Source organism: Danio aesculapii, chromosome 4 (assembly GCF_903798145.1).
Source record: "Danio aesculapii chromosome 4, fDanAes4.1, whole genome shotgun sequence".
NCBI lineage: Eukaryota > Metazoa > Chordata > Actinopteri > Cypriniformes > Danionidae > Danio > Danio aesculapii.
The window spans coordinates 49,703,619-49,718,863 of NC_079438.1; the positions used below are offsets into that span (position 1 = coordinate 49,703,619).

At 37.5% G+C, this 15,245-nt stretch overlaps 1 long non-coding RNA gene across 2 annotated transcripts in view; it reads left to right on the top strand.

The window, feature by feature from the left end:
- The first annotated feature begins 5,231 nt into the window (after positions 1 to 5,231).
- LOC130223207 (uncharacterized) overlaps positions 5,232 to 15,245 on the top strand; it is a 54,376-nt gene continuing 44,362 nt past the window's right edge. Inside the window, exons 1-3 of one of the 2 annotated variants that reach the window (XR_008836621.1) lie at positions 5,232 to 5,358; positions 5,837 to 5,977; positions 13,402 to 13,542. This is a non-coding gene — a long non-coding RNA (uncharacterized LOC130223207). Of the gene's footprint in view, positions 5,359 to 5,836; positions 5,978 to 12,781; positions 12,929 to 13,401; positions 13,543 to 15,245 lie in introns of those variants that run through there. The other variant, XR_008836623.1, reaches the window with a different exon arrangement.

Here is a 15,245-nt window from a genome sequence, read left to right on the forward strand (position 1 = left end):
TGCTCCTGAATAAATCATCGATTGTTAGATAGATGCCACAGTTATTAGATTGTTTTGGCTACAGAAGCTTCCAGTGTACATAAAGTGACAAGTGACAACCAAATAATCTGAAAAAATAAAATAATAATAATAAAAATGATAACATTAAACAGATGCGGTTAGTCAAGAAACCTGGATGTTGAGTTGTATGTACAGATTGTTATAATATACAGGTTATAAGGTGCTGTGTAACAAGTGCGAATGTAGAAAGTATTGCATTGTATATTGATATAAGGTGCTGTGTACAAGTGCGTATGAGAAAGTATTGCACATATTTATTGCACGTAGGGAATATTTAACTGTTCATAAGGTAGACAGCCTGAGGAAAGAAACTATTCCTGTGTCTGGCTGTTTTGTGCTCGGTGCTCTGAAGCGCCGACCCAGACGGTAACAGTTCGAACAGGTAGTGTGCTGTGTGAGGCGTCCAGAGTGATTTTGCGAGCCCTTTTACTCACTCTGGAAGAGTACAGTTCTTGAAGTGTAGGAAGGGTAGTGCCAGTGATTCGTTCAGCAGTCCGGACTATTCGCTGTAGTCTACGGAGGTCAGTTTTGGCAGCTGAGCCGAACCGATGGTGATTGAAGTGCAGAGGATGGATTGGATGACAGCTGAGTAGAACTGTACGAGCAGCTCCTGTGGCAGTTGAACTTCCTCAGCTGACGAAGGAAGTACAGTCTCTGCTGGGCTTTCTTCACAATAGAGTCTATATGAGTGTCCCACTTCAGATCCTGAGAGATGGTGTGCCCAGGAACCTGAATGACTCTACTGGCAGCCCAGTGCTGTTCATGTGGTGAGTGGGGGAGTGCAGGGGGGTTTCTCCTGAAGTCCACTATCATCTCCACTTGTTTGAGCGTGTTCAGCTCCAGGTTGTTGTATCTGCACCATAACGCCAGCCGCTCCACCTCCTGTCCTGTATGCAGACTCGTCACCGGTTCTGGATGAGGCCGATAACAGTAGTGTCGTCTGCAAACTTAATGAGTTTGATGGAGGGGTCTTTGCAGTGCAGTCGTTGGTGTACAGGGAGAAGAGCAGTGGAGAAAGAACACATCCCTGGGGGGCACCAGTGCTGATGGTGCGGCTGTCGGATGTGATTTTGCCCATTCTGACTAGCTGCTGTCTATCTGTCAGAAAGCTGGTGATCCATTGACAGACAGAGCTAGGAACATAGAGCTGGGCCAGTTTGTACTCAAGCAGTGATGGACGATGGTGTTAAAGGCAGAACTGAAGTCCACAAACAGAATCCTTGCGTAGTTCCCTGGTTTGTCCAGATGTTGTAGGGTATAATGCAGTCCCATGTTGACTGCATCATCACAGACCGGTTGCTCTATAGGTGAACTGCAGGGGGGTCCAGCAGGGGTCCAGTGATGTCCTTCAGATATGCTAGCACCAGTCTTTCAAATGACTTCATGGCCACAGATGTTAGGCCACAGGTCCTGTAGTCATTGAGTCCTGTGATCTTTGGCTTCTTCGGGATTGGGATGATGGTGGAGCGCTTAAAGCAGGATGGAACTTTGCGCTGTTCCAGTGATCTATTGAAGATATGGGAGAAAATGGGAGCCAGCTGGTCAGCGCAGGTTCTCAGACAGGCTGGTGAGACACCATCTGGCCCTGGTGCAATAAAACCGATTCTGATTCTGATTCTGATTTATGAATATGAATCTCCAATTTTCACACTTGCGTCTTGTCAAATTATTTTGCCCAGAGCACATTCAAAGTAATGGTGTAAAGCTAGCAAACGCAGTTCTCCATCAGGTCCACTAGGCGGCATAAGCGTCACACCTTGACATCATGATGCTTGATAACGGTCGCCTGTTCCCACGACAACACCAAAACCGTTTAAGCCGACAGATCCTGCAATGACACGATCAATAGAAAATCAATATTATTGTCAAAATCAGATCAAAGGCAGATATTTCAGCACAACAGCCAATCAAACTGACACACACGGTCCAGATAAAATGCTGCAATCACCTGTCACGCAGCTCAATGGTACGTAACTATTCATTAATAGTGCTTTTCAGAAATAATACTATAGTAATTTAAAGTAATTACTGTGGTGTTTTTTAAACACAGAATAGTAAAGTTTATTATACTGAATATATTATAGTACAGCATTAACTACAGTGGACTGATAAACTCTAACAAATACTGTAGTACACTCAATTTTTACCACAGTAAACTGGTGTATAGTAATGTAATTTACCCTATAGCTGTAGAGAATGCGCTGAGTTAATCTTAGTACAGGGTCACTCGTTTATATCTGGTTGTTGTATTATCATATGAACTTTAAAATTACTTCAACAGATTAATTCAGTTTACTATAGTATGGTTCAAAATCACTACAGTATTTATTCACTATAAACAACTGTTTTTTCATGTTAGTTGTGTTTTGCATAGTAAGTTTGAATTAGTTTATCAATATAGCAGGGTTCGTTTCCTAAACTGTATCAGACTTGCTGAAAGTTTTTGTCCAGAAATTGTTAGTTGGTCAGGATAACAAATTTGATTTCATTTGTTGTGATGATTGAAAGTCAGGTTTACTCCACCAGAGTAGGGGTCCTTCTGTATAGAATCAGTGGTAGGGTTGCACCAGCTGTTGGTATGCTATTGCTTGAGCTGGAACATAAAGTGCACACTAGAGGCTTAGTAACCACTAGCTTGTTTGTAACTAAATTTGTTCTTACTTCTGTTGCACCACATGCTCTTAAAGGCAGAACAGAGTTAGTAGGCCGTAAGCTCTCGGTAAAGTAATGCGTAGTTGCATTGAATGACGTAATATCCAATAAAAAGCCTTTAAATCGTTAAACTGCTTTAAAATTCTGCATTTATATCAGCTGCTCCAAGAAAACCACAACATATCATGTACACAATGTCCAATGCAAATTAAATGACAACATTACAGTGAGTCAAGAACAGACGACACACATACCTGCTGTGTGTGATGTGAATGCAGGTGAAATACACATGTTCAATGCACATTTATTGTTGTAGACATACAGTTACATTCTTTCAGCAGTCGGTTATAGGCCTAGCATAGGCTATTCAAGAAGGGGGGCTTCAAAGATGGCCAAATAAAAATATTTTTTTATTTTACTCATTTATTTATTTTAAGTTATATTGTGCTTTGTTTGTATATTTTCTGCTGGAATGTTAAAAAATGTTCAGAGTTAAATAAATATTTTGAAATTGTATTTTTGTTTTTTGATTTATTTCTCTGAAACGCAACACAAAATAGTAAAAAGCCAATTTTTTCTATTTAATTATTTTAATGGTGAAAAAATTGGCAAACTAAATGGAAAAAAAAATGCGAAACACTGCGTTCAGTATTCGGCCAAGCATTTCCTTATTATTCGGCTTCGGCCAAAAATTTCATTTCGGTGCATCCCTATATTTGGGTCATGCGATCAACAAAAGCAGAGCTGTGGGACGTGTGGATAGACAGTGCCTGTAATGAAGGACATCCACTCATGGACAGGTAAAGTACTGTTATGAACCAAACACATAGACCACTATCAATTTCATGTCAAAGCTCAAAATAAAGTAGCACAACTGAACATTTTTAGACATTCATTCATAATTGAACACATCGGTCTGATCTTGTGCATCTGTTATTTGAATATGTAAAAGTATTTAGTCATTAGCTCACACAGACTTTAATGATCATTCACTCAATATTGCCTAAATAACTAATCAAGCTTTACATGCATCATGAATGATCAGTCCTTATAATGTTTGGCTGTGGTTTAACCTGTGCTGGAAATAAATGGTCATCATAGGTCTGTAGAAGCCAGAGACTCATCCATCCTGAACCATCCAGAGACTCAGAGCTTTACATCTTCATTACTGAAGCAGAGGAAGAGCCGTTCAGTAAAAACTCTTGAGCCGAGATCTTCATGATGAACAAAAGTGAAATTATATTTAACTTAATCTTCATACTTTAACTTTTAACACTGATTTATAAAGCACATGCTGCAGCCTGTATTACTGAACTGAATGAATATGCATCAAGTGGCAATGACATTTAACTTGTTTTGGAGATATAAACATTTGTTTAAATGGATAGTGTGAAATAAATGTGTGATGTACCGTTTTACGAATAAAAAAATTATATCTTGAACAATCTGAGGTTAAACTTCTCCTTCAGATCACACTGGGAAAATAATGAGATTGCTAGAGAATTAGTAAGAGTTAAATGGTTATAATGCAAATTGCACTGGTTTTAATAGAAACTGCAATGTCCTGGTGAGTTTTACTTGTAATGTGTTGCCTTCTACCTTATATGGAGACCTGAGCATATATGAACATATGAGAGAGGATCTGGAGCAATTCAACCCCTCTACCACCAGATACCCAGAGTTAGGCATTTTAGCCGAAGACACATTGGCAATCTCCTTTTATTAAAAGCAGTGCTAAAATATCCATATATGAACATCTGAAACTTGATTGTCATATGGGTCATTTTCATGCATTGCCATGTCAGATTTCTCTGTGGGATTGGTGTGGTGGTAACTGGATGGTAAAAGCACAAAATCCTGCTGGTCTGGAATTGTTTGCAGATTCCAGCAGCATTGATATAAATGATGGTTGATTCTGCAAACAAGACACAGCAAAACACTTCAACAGTGAACAACAGCGGCGCACGTGCATGTAAATAAATCAAGTCAAACGCACATCTACTTTACCCAGAGTCTCGGAGGATTGTCCATTCATTGCTGCGAGTGTTTACATGAGCTTTCCAGTTCATCTGTTTTACACCAGGTTAAAGCTGATCTCGATCTTCTGCTGGCCGAGACACTCACAAAAGTCAAATGTGTTGTAAAATATCCTAGAATGTGTTTAAATCTCCTTAATCTCTCTTCAGTGTTCACGCGACTGACTCTCCGTCCACCTTGTGTTTATTTCATTAATGCGGATACACCGATTGACCACAGGAGGGACCTGAGGATCACCTATTCACAAGTTTAATAGGCACTTTTTCTTGAGCATTAACGTGTTTTTAAATGTATTATGAAGACCTTCTGAGTCTGTGATTGGAATTTGACATTAAACTATTAAAATAATAATTTTAAGCGTGTTAAACCTACAATATTACTCGTGTGTTGTAAACTGTAGCGCAGTTCTCCATCCGCTCCACTAGGCGGCGCCTATTGCTTCACGTTCAGTCTGAACCGCAGCTTCAGGTGTTTGACAGCATGAGGCTTGATGATACAACACATAAACACAAATCCTGACAGCTCCGTGATTTCATTATAATATCTGTAAACAGCACATAAACAAGCCGAACCGTAAAGTGCAGGAACACAGTGACAATACAGTGACCTGTAAGTAACGTTTATATTGTTTGTTTGTATGTTTGTTTATATTGTTTGAATGAATGAGTGAATGTTTCTTCTCCCATGGCTGAGCAGGTCAGTTTATTTAGATAAACATTTAAGTCACAATTTTGTCATTTTAATGGGGTTATTTTCACAGTGTTTCATTTATTTGACAACATGAGTATGTATTAAGACAGTCTGGTCCTTAATGGAGGTTTATCACAGACTTGACATGATGCTCTATTGCTGCTCTGTATGATATTCTCTTGCTGTTATTAGTATTTTTGTGTGTCTGTTGTCTTTGTATATAGGTGATGTGTAGATCTAAAGTGCTATAATATTTTGATATTACATTTAAAATCGTCTTAAATAGTTTTATTATTATATACTGTATTATTTTGTTATTTCCTTTTCATGCAATATGATTTGTACTGCAAAAACAGAACAATCAATAGCATTTGTCTTGTTCTTGTGTATGTTATAGGCTTGCTATCGCTGAAACACAAAGACAGTTTGAAGGCCTTAACCTTGACCTCAGGTTATCGTTAGACAGAATGAAGTGAAGGACCCTTCATGCACCAGACGGCAGGAGGGATTCATTAACTCACCTCGACTTCAACAGCATGTGAGTCACACAGTATTCGTTCTTTTAGAAGTGAGTTCCTGCTGTGTGTTTTAACATTTAAAGACTTTTAATTATTAATATATTGTGATATGATTTTATTAAATATGTGAAAGACTTTTATAGTTATTTATAGTCAATATATTTTAATAGATTGTAAATATTTAAACTTAATGATTTTAATGTTTTTAATTGTTTTCATATTCTTAATTTTGTTTTAAAATACAGTTTTGGCACATTAAAAGCTTTTTCTAAAATTAAATTACTTTTTTAGAGTTAAAATTTGAAAATCCGACTGAAAGACGTAAGATTTATATATTACTAAATGTTCATATTTACAAAAACTAATAGTTATTTTATTGAAATGGTTTATTGTGTTCATTTGGCCTTTTTTTTTTTTTTTTTAAACTGTGGCACACGTGGGTAACATCAAAATAACCAAAAGAACACTTCATGTTATGTCTAGTGATGGCCTAGTGGTCAGAGCAAAGGGTTAGAGGTCCAAGGCCATCACACAAGACGTGGGTTCGAATCACCACGCTGATACTAAACTTTTCTAGAAAGCTCATTTTAGGCCGTTTTTGGGGTTCAAAAAAAGTTTTGGCTTTTTTTTTTTCTTTGCTCCTCCTTCTCTCACCGCTCCTCCTCCTCACCGGCCGCTGCTCTACCCTTCTCTCTCAGCCACGCCTCTCTCATCTTTGTCACGCCCACTTCTCAGTCCAGCCTTCCATCTCTTTTACCACCGCAGGTATGTTTCTGGTCCGTGTTTCATTGTCACTGATCCATCTTGCCATTCCGTATCAGTCCCTCAGTTTATTTTCAGTATCCGCCTCTTATCTCTTGCTGTCTCAGATCGTTTCCGGTATCCGCCGCTTATCTCTTGCCGCCTCAGATTGTTTCCGGTAACCGCCTCTTATCTCTTGCCGCCTCAGTTTGTTTCCGGTATCCGCCTCTTATGTTGTACCGCCCCAGGTACTGTGCTGTGTTCACAGCTGTCTTTGGTGGGATTTGAGCCCATGCCTCAACGGTAACCTTGTCCGCAACCAACGGTGTTTGCCACTAGTGCCATCGTGACTTTCACACTGAGAGCTGTACTTCGCGCAATTTTGTCTTTCTTTTGACAACAGTTTAACATAAAGATAAGTTGGATTCGAACCCCGATCTCCAAGATGAAAGCTGAACTCTTTATCCACTCACCCATTTGGTCTGTGTAATCAATTTGCGTCTTAAATGGGGTTTTATTGATCTGTTTATGGTGAATGCAGAAAAATTTTAAGACTAGCAAGAGTCGAACATAGGCTCTCTTGTTTGATAGTCAATTCTTCAACCACTAGACCACAGAGGTTATTCAGCAATTTTCGGTTTTCAGCTGAAGGTTAGACTGCAGTTACAATGTAATGTTTGCAAGAGTGGGATTCGAACCCGCATCTCTGCGTTAAAAAACAAGCAAAGAGCAACTCATTATCCACTGTACCACAGAGGCAGTGACAACAGCAGGTGTTTGCTTTCAGTGTGATTCTTTTTTCACGACAGCTTATGTATTGATTTCAACACTCTTTACTTTAGCAATAGTGGGATTCGAACCCCTGACTCTGCACTATAAAATGCACAAACAGTGAACAGTTATCCTCTGGACCAAAGTGGAAAAGATGATTTCAGCTGGACCGTTTACAGAGTGATTTTTGTTTTCACTTCAGCCAAAGCATTAATTACAAAACATTTCACATTAGCAAGAGTGGAATTTGAACCCACGTCTCTGTGTTATAAAATATTCAAAGAGCAAGAAGTTATCCTCTGCGCCACAGCGGTAGTGCTGATTATGGTGTTTGTTTTCAGAGTGATTCTTGTTTTTACTGAAGCTTAAGCATTAATTACAATACATTTCACTTTAGCAAGAGAGGGATTTGAACCCACAACTCTACAGTATAAATATGCAAAGAGTGAACGGTTATCCTCCACACCACAGAGAGAGAATAGGTTTTAGCATCTTTGTTTTCACAGTGATTCCTTAGTGTAACATTTATTTACAAACTTTTCACTTCAGCAAGAGCAGGAGACGAACCTAAGTCTCTACGTTCTTGAACATGCCTAGAGTGAATGATTATCCTCTGCACCACAGAGTTAGTGACATATGTGTTGTGCTTGATTTCAGTATAAGTCATTTAAATTTATCGACACAGCTGTAGCATTGATTACAATATATTTAAGGTTAATGGGAGTGGGAACTGTGCTCATGATTTAGTGGTTCAAGCGCTTAATCACTAGTTTTGCTATCTGTGTGACCGGGGTTCAATCCCACCTTTGCTAATGTTGTATTTAAGAAAAATAAACAAACGACACATAACAGCTATCATCAAACTGTTACAAGCTTTGTGATGCAGAGCAAAACAATTCACCCTTCATATCTGTAATCAGAGAGTCAGTCGAGTTTGAGTATATTTATTGTGCATGTTGAAAACTCCATAATTGTGGATTGTTTTTTTTAGTTTCATGGAGTTTCATGTCAACAATTATACGCAGCACCACAGAGTTTGTGATGGTTCATGAGATTTATCAATCACATTAAAAAGTGGGACTTTTTAGATGATTATAAATTGTCACATGCACTAATAATTGAAAAAAAATATTATCAAATAAGTTTACTGAAGTGAATACTGAAAACCAAAAATACTTTTAAAATACTTTTTATTAAATCAAACTCACAGTGAAAACACTTACATCATTTGTAAAAGCATCATCAGTTTAGTCAAATAAATCTTTTATTATCATCACTTGAATTACAGAGTTTGTCACACATTTGCCTTGAAGCTTCTCGTTTGCTGAAAGTGCTTAATTAACAGCCTCAGGTGTTTTAATCAGGTTGGAGTTTCACTCTGGAAAGTGGATCTTCAGGATCAGGATTTCTCCTAATGGAAAACATGTCTTTGTAATTCAGTTTAATGTATTAATGCAGATCCACTTATTGTCCACAAGATGGAGCTGAAACACTGATCTGTGAAACGCAAACAAATGTTTAATATTCATTATATAACGCACACTTTATTTGTTTAAACATGTCGTATGCATTCAGCATTCAGTCAAAGTTTTCTACAAATGCTGCTTAGATCAGCCAACAGTGATTCAGCAACTTAAATTAGTGATTAACATTACCAAAGACAGAAGTGAAACAAACTTGACACCAAGACGCATTAAAAGAGTACTAGAAGATATTTTGTCCAGTTTTTGATGCGTTCACACCACATGATTCTGCTCCTGAATAAATCATAGATTAGATGCCAATTTATGAATATGAATCTCCAATTTTCACACTTGCGTCTCGTCAAATTATTTTGCCCAGAGCACATTCAAAGTAATGAGTAAAGCTAGCAAACGCAGTTCTCCATCAGGTCCACTAGGCGGCGTAAGCGTCACACCTTGACATCATGACGCTTGATAACGGTCGCCTGTTCCCACGACAACACCAAAACCGTTTAACCGACAGATCCTGCAATGACACGATCAATAAGAAAATCAATATTACTGTCAAAATCAGTCAAAGGCAGATATTTCAGCACAACAGCCAATCAAACTGACACACACGGTCCAGATAAAATGCTGCAATCACCTGTCACGCAGCTCAATGGTACATAACTATTCATTAATAGTGCTTTTCAGAAATAATACTATAGTAATTTAAAGTAATTACTGTGGTGTTTTTTAAACACAGAATAGTAAAGTTTATTATACTGAATATATTATAGTACAGCATTAACTACAGTGGACTGATAAACTCTAACAAATACTGTAGTACACTCTAATTTTTACCACAGTAAACTGGTGTATAGTAATGTAATTTACCCTATAGCTGTAGAGAATGTGCTGAGTTAATCTTAGTACAGGGTCACTCGTTTATATCTGGTTGTTGTATTATCATATGAACTTTAAAATTACTCCAACAGATTAATTCAGTTTACTATAGTATGGTTCAAAATCACTACAGTATTTACTCACTATAAACAACTGTTTTTTCATGTTAGTTATGTTTTGCATAGTAAGTTTGAATTAGTTTATCAATATAGCAGGGTTCGTTTACTAAACTGAATCAGACTTGCTGAAAGTTTTTGTCCAGAAATTGTTAGTTGGTCAGGATAACAAATTTGTTTTCATTTGTTGTGATGATTGAAAGTCAGGTTTACTCCACTAGAGTAGGGGTCCTTCTGTATAGATCAGTGGTAGGGTTGCACCAGCTGTTGGTATGCTATTGCTTGAGCTGGAACATAAAGTGCACACTAGAGGCTTAGTAACCACTAGCTAGTTTGTAACTAAATTTGTTTTTACTTCGGTTGCACCACATGCTCTTAAAGGCAGAACATAGTTAGTAGGCCGTAAGCTCTCGGTAAAGTAATGCGTAGTTGCATTGAATGACGTAATATCCAATAAAAAGCCTTTAAATCGTTAAACTGCTTTAAAATTCTGCATTTATATCAGCTGCTCCAAGAAAACCACAACATATCATGTACACAATGTCCAATGCAAATTAAATCACAACATTACAGTGAGTCAAGAACAGACGACACACATACCTGCTTTGTGTGATGTGAATGCAGGTGAAATACACATGTTCAATGCACATTTATTGTTGTAGACATACAGTTACATTCTTTCAGCAGTCGGTTATAGGCCTAGCATAGGCTATTCAAGAAGGGGGGCTTCAAAGATGGCCAAATAAAAATATTTTTTATTTTACTCATTTATTTATTTTAAGTTTTATTGTGCTTTGTTTGTATATTTTCTGCTGGAATGTTAAAAAAATGTTCAGAGTTAAATAAATATTTTGAAATTGTATTTTTGTTTTTTGATTTATTTCTCTGAAAAGCAACACAAAATAGTAAAAAGCAAATTTTTTCTATTTAATTATTTTAATGGTGAAAAAATTGGCAAACTAAATGGGAAAAAAATGCGAAACACTGCGTTCAGTATTCGACCAAGCATTTCCTTATTATTCGGCTTCGGCCAAAAATTTCATTTCGGTGCATCCCTATATTTGGGTCATACGATCAACAAAAGCAGAGCTGTGGGACGTGTGGATAGACAGTGCCTGTAATGAAGGACATCTACTCATGGACAGGTAAAGTACTGTTATGAACCAAACACATAGACCACTATCAATTTCATGTCAAAGCTCAAAATAAAGTGGCACAACTGAACATTTTTAGACATTCATTCATAATTGAACACATCGGTCTGATCTTGTGCATCTGTTATTTGAATATGTAAAAGTATTTAGTCATTAGCTCACACAGACTTTATTGATCATTCACTCAATATTGCCTAAATAAATAATCAAGCTTTACATGCATCATGAATGATCAGTCCTTATAATGTTTGGCTGTGGTTTAACCTGTGCTGGAAATAAATGGTCATCATAGGTCTGTAGAAGCCAGAGACTCATCCATCCTGAACCATCCAGAGACTCAGAGCTTTACATCTTCATTACTGAAGCAGAGGAAGAGCCGTTCAGTAAAAACTCTTGAGCCGAGATCTTCATGATGAACAAAAGTGAAATTATATTTAACTTAATTCTTCATACTTTAACTTAACACTGATTTATAAAGCACATGCTGCAGCCTGTATTACTGAACTGAATGAATATGCATCAAGTGGCAATGACATTTAACTTTTTTTTGGAGATATAAACATTTGTTTAAATGGATAGTGTGAAAAATGTGGGATGTACAGTTTTTACGAATAAAAAATTATATCTTGAACAATCTGAGGTTAAACTTCTCCTTCAAGATCACACTGGGAAAATAATGAGATTGCTAGAGAATTAGTAAGAGTTAAATGGTTATAATGCAAATTGCAATGGTTTTAATAGAAACTGCAATGTCCTGGTGAGTTTTACTTGTAATGTGTTGCCTTCTACCTTATATGGAGACCTGAGCATATATGAACATATGAGAGAGGATCTGGAGCAATTCAACCACTCTACCACCAGATACCCAGAGTTAGGCATTTTAGCCGAAGACACATTGGCAATCTCCTTTTATTAAAAGCAGTGCTAAAAAATCCATATATGAACATCTGAAACTTGAATGTCATATGGGTCATTTTCATGCATTGCGATGTCAGATTTCTCTGTGGGATTGGTGTGGTGGTAACTGGATGGTAAAAGCACAAAATCCTGCTGGTCTGGAATTGTTTGCAGATTCCAGCAGCATTGATATAAATGATGGTTGATTCTGCAAACAAGACACAGCAAAACACTTCAACAGTGAACAACAGCGGCGCACGTGCATGTAAATAAATCAAGTCAAACGCACATCTACTTTACCCAGAGTCTCGGAGGATTGTCCATTCATTGCTGCGAGTGTTTACATGAGCTTTCCAGTTCATCTGTTTTACTCCATCAGGTTAAAGCTGATCTCGATCTTCTGCTGGCCGAGACACTCACAAAGTCAAATGTGTTGTAAAATATCCTAGAATGTGTTTAAATCTCCTTAATCTCTCTTCAGTGTTCACGCGACTGACTCTCCGTCCACCTTGTGTTTATTTCATTAATGCGGATACACCTATTGACCACAGGAGGGACCTGAGGATCACCTATTCACAAGTTTAATAGGCACTTTTTCTTGAGCATTAACGTGTTTTTAAATGCATTATGAAGACCTTCTGAGTCTGTGATTGGAATTTGACATTAAACTATTAAAATAATAATTTTAAGCGTGTTAAACCTACAATATTACTCGTGTGTTGTAAACTGTAGCGCAGTTCTCCATCCGGTCCACTAGGCGGCGCCTATTGCTTCACGTTCAGTCTGACCCGCAGCTTCAGGTGTTTGACAGCATGAGGCTTGATGATACAACACATAAACACAAATCCTGACAGCTCCGTGATTTCATTATAATATCTGTAAACAGCACATAAACAAGCCGAACCGTAAAGTGCAGGAACACCGTGCCAATACAGTGACCTGTAAGTAACGTTTATATTGTTTGTTTGTTTGTTTATATTGTTTGAATGAATGAGTGAATGTTTCTTCTCCCATGGCTGAGCAGGTCAGTTTATTTAGATAAACATATGTCACAATGTTGTCATTTTAATGGGGTTATTTTCACAGTGTTTCTTTTATTTGACAACATGAGCATGTATTAAGGCAGTCTGGTCGTTAATGGAGGTTTATCACAGACTTGACATGATGCTCTTTTGCTGCTCTGTATGATATTCTCTTACGGTTATTAGTATTTTTGTGTGTCTGTTGTCTTTGTATGTAGGTGATGTGTAGATCTAAAGTGCTATAATATTTTGATATTACATTTAAAATCGTCTTAAATAGTTTTATTGTTATATACTGTATTATTTTTGTTATTTCCTTTTTATGCAATATGATTTGTACTGCAAAAACAGAACAATCAATAGCATTTGTCTTGTTCTTGTGTATGTTATAGGCTTGCTATCGCTGAAACACAAAGACAGTTTGAAGGCCATAACCTTGACCTCAGGTTATCGTTAGACAGAATGAAGTGAAGGACCCTTCATGCACCAGACGGCAGGAGGGATTCATTAACTGACCTCGACTTCAACAGCATGTGAGTCACACAGTATTCATTCTTTTAGAAGTGAGTTCCTGCTGTGTGTTTTAACATTTAAAGACTTTTAATTATTAATATATTGTGATATGATTTTATTAAAATATGTGAAAGACTTTTATAGTTATTTATAGTCAATATATTTTAATAGATTGTAAATATTTAAACTTAATTTAATGATTTTATTGTTTTTAATTGTTTTCATATTCTTAATTTTGTTTTAAAATACAGTTTTGACACATTAAAAAAGTAATTTAATTAGAGAAAAAGCTTTTAGACTCTAAATTTGAAAATCTGACTGAAAGACGTAAGATTTATATATTACTAAATGTTCATATTTACAAAAACGAATAGTTATTTTATTGAAATGGTTTATTGTGTTCATTTGGCCTTTTTTTTTTTTTTAAACTGTGGCACACGTGGGTAACATCAAAATAACCAAAAGAACACTTCATGTTATGTCTAGTGATGGCCTAGTGGTCAGAGCAAAGGGTTAGAGATCCAAGGCCACCACACAAGACGTGGGTTCGAATCACCACGCTGATACTAAACTTTTCTAGAGAGCTCATTTTAGGCCGTTTTTGGGGTTCAAAAAAAAAATTTTGGCGTTTTTTTTCTTTGCTCCTCCTTCTCTCACCACTCCTCCTCCTCGGCTCCACCCTTCTCTCTCAGCCACGCCTCTTTCATGTTTGTCACGCCCACCTTTCAGTCCAGCCTTCCATCTCTTTTACCACCGCAGGTATGTTTCTGGTCCGTGTTTCATTGTTACCGATCCGTCTTGCCATTCCGTATCACTACCTCAGATTATTTCCAGTATCCGCCTTTTATCTCTTGCCGCCTCAGATTGTTTCCGGTATTCGCCTCTTATCTCTTGCCGCCTCAGTTTGTTTCCGGTATCCGCCTCTTATGTTGTACCGCCCCAGGTACTCTGCTGTGTTCACAGCTGTCTTTGGTGGGATTTGAGCCCATGCCTCAACGGTAACCTTGTCCGCAACCAACGGTGTTTGCCACTAGTGCCATCGTGACTTTCACACTGAGAGCTGTACTTCGCGCAATTTTGTCTTTCTTTTGACAACAGTTTAACATAAACATAAGTTAGATTCGAACCCCGATCTCCAAGATGAAAGCTGAACTCTTTATCTACTCACCCATTTGGTCTGTGTAGTTCATCTGCGTCTTAAATGGGGTTTTATTGATCTGTTTATGGTGAATGCAGAAAAATTTTATTACTAGCAAGATTCGAACATAGGCTCTCTTGTTTGATAGTTAATTCTTCAACCACTAGACCACAGGGGTTATTCAGCAATTGTTGGTTTTCAGCTGAAGGTTAGACTGCAGTTACAATGTAATGTTTGCAAGAGTGGGATTCGAACCCACATCTCTGCGTTAAAAAACAAGCAAAGAGCAACTCATTATCCACTGTACCACAGAGGTAGCGACAACAGCAGGTGTTTGCTTTCAGTGTGATTCTTTTTTCACGACAGCTTATGTATTGATTTCAACACTCTTCACTTTAGCAATAGTGGGATTCGAACCCCTGACTCTGCACTATAAAATGCACAAACAGTGAACAGTTATCCTCTGGACCAAAGTGGAAAAGATGATTTCAGCTGGACCGTTTACAGAGTGATTTTTGTTTTCACTTCAGCCAAAGCATTAATTACAAAACATTTCACATTAGCAAGAGTGGAATTTGAACCCAC